At 44.0% G+C, this 6,006-nt stretch overlaps 1 long non-coding RNA gene across 8 annotated transcripts; it reads right to left on the minus strand.

Moving 5' to 3' along the window:
• Nucleotides 1-1,175: 1,175 nt before the first annotated feature.
• Nucleotides 1,176-6,000, minus strand: LOC119267869. 8 transcript variants are annotated; one of them, XR_005132729.1, is made up of 4 exons: nt 4,666-6,000; nt 4,399-4,493; nt 3,078-4,316; nt 1,176-2,378 (listed from the first exon to the last, which is right to left on the minus strand). It is a non-coding gene; the product is annotated as an uncharacterized LOC119267869 (long non-coding RNA). The 8 variants fall into 8 exon arrangements; XR_005132724.1 differs by lacking the exon at nt 1,176-2,378 and having other exon boundaries at nt 2,605-4,316; nt 4,666-5,519; nt 5,672-6,000; XR_005132723.1 differs by lacking the exon at nt 1,176-2,378 and having other exon boundaries at nt 2,605-4,316; nt 4,666-5,153; nt 5,329-6,000.
• Nucleotides 6,001-6,006: the final 6 nt, after the last annotated feature.

Below are 6,006 nucleotides of genomic sequence, written 5' to 3' on the forward strand. Positions count from 1 at the left end.
TCCTCGGCTTTGACGCGCGTCTTCAGCCACCTTCATCTTCATGACCCTGATGTCAACCTCGGTGTCCTACTCGAGCCTATGGATGAAGAGCGCTGCGTAGCTGCTGCCGAAGCCGTGAAGTACCAGGTGGAGGCCCTATTGAAGAAGTTCCTCGCCATCAACCCTGCACCTCCGGCTGATGGTGTCGCCAATCCCCAGACCACGGCCGATGTCACAAGCGATGGCGACGCTGCCAACGGGGAGGCGCTCCCTGACGACAGCGCCCAAGGCTGAAGAGGAGGCTTGCTTGCGGACGGTGGTGCTCCTTCCCATTTTTACTTTCCTGCGATATGCAACGTGCTTCGTGGAGGCGTCAAAACTTGTGTTTGGTATTTGAAGAATAACTAGTACAAATGCCCGTGCGTTGCACCAGGCGGAATATTAAATATAACTTGCTCCACATGCCATTATGCAACACTTTTTAAATCCAATTTTTGCAAACATCAGAAATAAGGATGCACTGAGTATTTCTTTTTGGACCATGAAATTTGGACGTATCCTAACAATGTTCGACATGACCTATTTCAGCTCTCCGATGAAACGGTAATTGTGTATGGCATAGTCTTTCAATCAATTTTATTTATTGTTGTACAGAAAAACATGAATATTTTTTAATTTTGAGAAGGTGTTTTTTAAGAAATTGGAGTTAATTCTCATTTTTATGGTGACGAACGTTTTTTGAAATATTATATTTCATTTGTAATTTATTTTGAACTAATTTTTGGGCTTGACCCATTGAAATACTTTTATTCACACACACACACAGACACACACACACACACACACACACACACACACACACACACACACACAACACGCACGGACTCAATCTTTCTTCCCGTTCCCCAGTCTTCTTCCCCACTGCCGCCGCCGCCTCCCTTGCCCCCCTCGTTCTCGGAAGACAAGGGTAGAAAGAATAATGCTTCCGGTGGCTGCAACGTTATGTCTTCCGCCTGCACCGCCGTATGAACAAGACCTTGGGTGGCTCCTGCTTCCTCCCTGTTCCCTCCCACCCCTCCTCCCGCAGTCTCCAACCATGGCGGTTGGTGGACGTGCAGCTGTTGTATGAAAGCTTGTCCTTAGCATTCAAATTGGCAACCCCTCCTTTCTTTCTTATGCTCCAACCTTGGTTAGTTGTGGCAGTAGTAGTATAGTTAGCAGATTCATATTTGCTTTGGTACTAGCCTTTGACACTTTTTGATTAGTTACTAAACAATGTGTATGGCCCAAATGGCAGCATGTAGTCAGCATGAGAAAGATCTCTATTGCTCGATAGTGTACTGCTTACATGTTCAAGCATCTTAGTCCTAACAAAACAGAGCATCACAATTGCCTCAGGAATATGCAACGCTATACTCTGAGGTCACCTTTAGAGAACAAATCAGAAGATCTTGCAGCATGTCGAGTCAACAAATGTACAACATTAATAGGTATTTTTAGATCCACTATGAATTACTCTCTCGTGTGTGTGTGTGTGTGTGTATTTCTTCTCTAGATACCAAGAACCATTTTTCTTGATTTACATTTACAGACAGACATCCAATGTTACCGACACACATCTCACTCGCATGCCTAGCTGCCTGACATGTTTTTGTGACGGATTCCTTGGCGGTTGCTAGTAGTACCCTATAAATATTTCTCATAGCTAGTTCATGATGCCACTTGTTGCAGTTGGTTGCATCGAAATTTCGTTGATTCCAGTCAATCAACAAGTTTTTCTACTAAAGCTTAGTATGTACTCACGGGAGTAACTTAAGTCTCTGGCCGAGGGATCTTTACTTTGAAAAGGTTTGATCTGATCTATCTTGAAAGAACAGCTTGAGGTCTCGCTTATTAAGATCAGGCTTTTATGTTCTACATTTATTAAAGAAAGTATTCTAGAGAAAGAGAGCACACTTTATTCAACTTGCAGTTTACATAGGCTAAGATGTACACTGAAAACACAAAAGCTGGTGATGCCAAATAAACCATACATGTGCTTTTTTTCTTTGCATTCCTCTCGATAAACTTGCATATCTTACATTGTGCTGTTCCTGTAATTGATGCAAAGATCTAATAATTTCACATCTATCAGTCCTAAAGAGTGCAAGCTGTCCATATACACGCAAGGTAATGATGATGGAACCTATGGTTGCAGGCACAAAGGAAAGTTCATGCCTTTTTCAAAACGACAGAACCGTAGTTAGCTTGGCAAGCTTGGCATGAGATCGGGCGTACCTCAGGTGGAGCACGGTCTGTACTACGAGATTGTAAGACAGCGTAGAAAGGCGACTTGTAGCGCAAAGTGGACGTACAAAGCTAGCCAAGCCAGCGGAAGCCGTGTGTTTGTAAGCTGTGTGCTTGTATTTGTAGTAGCACGCATAAAAAACAGAGAAAGTTGTTGGTTTAATGCCTCCAGTGTATATCAACAAAACTTAAATTGTGAGCAATCAGAAGTAGCGCCAATTTTTCAGAAAAAATAAACTGAAACATAGTGCGCCACAGAGCAAACACAATATCCATGAATCAAGATTAGCTGCAGGAATTAGAAGATCCTCTGCACACTTATGGGCAGATCCATCCTTGGATCCACTCTCTAACATCTCGGAAAGATTAATCTCAAACCACAGACAAATTCGAAAGTGATCAGGCCCAAATTCTACAGAACTTCCTAAGTAAACAAATGAACATTGTAGCAAACTGACTAGACGACTTTAGTTTGAACAGTCCAACAAGCAATTCAGCAGCACAATACCCATGACAAAGTGATACAACATTTGCGCGACTGAACCTACTCCAATTTTGGTCCTAATTTGTATCTGAAACTCATCGGTGGACACAGAGCATACGACCACAGTAAAGCAGGGCACAATTCAGTTCTAGATCAGATCTCAAGCAAGTGCTACTCTGGAGGCCGGTCGCCAGCAAGAGCAAAGGAGTAGTAACCCACGGGCCTATTGAGCAGCGAGGCGGAAAAAATAAACTGAAACAGGGGCTCAGGTGATGGATGGCTCAGGCGATGGACAGCTCAGGCGATTAACTTTCAAGAGGAGACATACCTCTGGTGTAGCCGCCTCAGGCGATGGACGGCTTGACGGATGTTCTCCTTCCGCCGACGAACTTGGCATTGGACGGCTCGATGACTCGACATCCCAGACTCCCAGCTATCTTGCTCTGGCAGCTTACTGGTAGCAGACCAAAATGTTTGGATGCCTGTTCTGGAAGTTGTTCCAAATTTGTGCAGCTCCCTAGGTGGACTCATAGAAGGTTGAACAATGTTTTGTTAATCAGATACAGCATCCCTACACTTAAAAAATGCATAAACAAAATCTACCTCATTAGATGCATCCTTATATGATTCTTGGCAGTTAGCTGAACACAGAGATAATAAGAAACACAAGAAACTGGATTTTTAAACTTGCATTATTGCAGTATGCAAGAAATTGATGATATTGTCCCCAAGTGGTCTAACAATGCACCAAGTGATTATGTAGAGAATTATAGATTCACCAAATTCTTAAATCAGTATTTTAATCAAACAACATTTGTTAATTTGAAACTATTTGATATTGTTGATTGTTCGTAAGTCTATTTTAGTTAGAGAATGTTCTCAATCGGATTACCGTCCCTCTTTCTTTCAATTAGGTTCAGCAAATTCCTGTTATTACCTTGACAGTGCCCACTGCTGGACAGAGTTAATTATTTTGGCAAGAAATCTCTGTTATAAATGGTCCAAATTTATCTATATGTATTATGTATATCCCCAACAATAGAAAAAAACATTCTGGTCCTCTTCCTCGCTAGCAAATTTTCGTCAGAGATAGGGATATGCCAATGACCTTTCTCTGATTTCTGAGTTTCAGAGGTAGAGGGTGGAACAATTAGAAAGTCAACAAAGGGCTAGACGAATCTGATTGAAAAACTAAAACAAACAGAATATCTTGTTGTGAATAAATAATCAATTATATGTCCAATTAGTACTGTCCAGTTAAAGGTCGATGCTAGAATCATAGATCTTACAACTGTACTTCCGAAAAGAACCATTCAGTGTCAGACTTTTATTATTGATAAATGTCAGGATCTCATATCATACAATCATAGTCCTCCTAGATTAGGATTATACCAAATTAGTGAACGAATAAAATAACTACAATTTGGAGCTTCAAGTAAAGCAAACGGTTAACTAAATTCTCTAGTCGACAGCCATGTTGGTACCTGAAGAATCACCCTCCCCCTGCTGTTAGTTCAGCACCCCGGTCCCTCGCTCTTCACGCAGCATCCGATCCCAAATCTCCAACCTGGTAGCCAATTATGGTCAACAAATAGTAGCATGGAATACTTTTACAACTAAGTTAGAATCAGAAAATAAGACATGCTTACCATGTTGACGTACATGACACTGGAACCACTCGTGCAATCATTTTCTAGATGTGTCTCTTTAGGTTCAAAACTGTGAATTTCAGAGATGCGCTTCTCTGAAAGTATAAAGATGCCATATCAGACTCGACACTTGGCTCAACAAATCGTATAGTTCGGTGCAAGTATTTATACTGCTTTCATGTGCAAATCCAAGTGAGAGTAGTATATTGGTAATCCATATTTCAGATGGAAACAGGAAAACTGAAGTGTGATTTTAGAGGTGAATACCTTATCCTCCACCTCATGGATAAAACAGTCGCCGTCAGATGTGTGGTGAAGTGCGGGCCACCATGCGATCAATGCAAACAAGCACACCACTGCCCATCATATTTTGGGGGAAAATTATATAGTAGTGCTCTCCGGCGTTCATCCTTTGTTCTGTGTTTTCTTTTCACTTCTTCTTTGCAATTCTTGTTCTTGTCAGGCGTCGTGAAAAATTGACGAAGGGAAAAACAAAATAATAAAGTAAGAACAGAGGCAACGGACGCCATGGTGTGAGCTGTGAGCACAAAAATTCCTCTCACTGAATTTTTACAGCTTGGTCGACCTTTCACTTGGGCCCTTTTTTCACCACATGCCGACATCATTAGCTGTGTGGCGGTGTCGGTGGCGGCGGTGCGGCCGCTAAAGGCATTCTGCGCGGATGGCACTGCCACCGCGGATGACGAAGATGCTGTCAGTTGCTGTCGATCTACCACCAATACAAATCTTGTTTTCTGAAGAGAATCTCACCAAACAATATCAGACTCGACACTTGGCTCAACAAATCGTACAGTTCGGTGCAAGTATTTATACTGCTTTCATGTGCAAATCCAAGTGATAGTAGTATATTGGTAATCCATATTTCAGATGGAAACAGGAAAACGGAAGTGTGATTTTAGAGGTGAATACCTTATCCTCCACCTCATGGATAAAACAGTCGTCGTCAGATGTGTGGTGAAGTGCTGGCCACCATGCGATCAATGCAAGCAAGCACACCACTACCCATCATATTTTGGGGGAAAATTATATAGTAGAAAGCATGTGAATAGAACAAAAAACATCTACTGATCTCCATCCATCATGCCATGTATGTTGGTTCCCTTGCAGTTCAGGTAAGACAAGACAACCAAATTAAGCAATTGAACAGAGAAAGCCATCCAGCAGGAGCAGAGGAGCGGGATTGATCAAGCAGTTGGGAATCAGTTAAAAAACAAAGAGGAAAGGGGAGAGGCTAGGGTGGAAGTAAGCTCACGGGAAGGTAGTGAACGGAGGGAGCGCAGCGACCGCGGCCAGAGCCTCCGTGTCCGTGTCGCCGTAAGCCTCGGCCGGATCGGACGCTGCCCCGCCTCCCACGCGTCCTCCTCCTCCCGGCCATTTCCCGCGGCGGAGAGGAGCGTGATGAGCAGCTGGTCGCGGTCGGCGGCGTGCGCTCGAACCGGCCGACGCGGGCCAGGAGCGCGGCGGCCTGGGCCTCGCCTTCGGCGAACCGCGCCCGGAGGACTCGGACGACGCGGGGAGGAGGGCGCGGCGGAGAGGAGACAGGCCAGGATGCGGGGAGGACGGCGCGGCGGAGGATGGCGTGCCGCC

The sequence above is a fragment of the Triticum dicoccoides genome, chromosome 3A (assembly GCF_002162155.2).
Source record: "Triticum dicoccoides isolate Atlit2015 ecotype Zavitan chromosome 3A, WEW_v2.0, whole genome shotgun sequence".
Taxonomy (NCBI): domain Eukaryota; kingdom Viridiplantae; phylum Streptophyta; class Magnoliopsida; order Poales; family Poaceae; genus Triticum; species Triticum dicoccoides.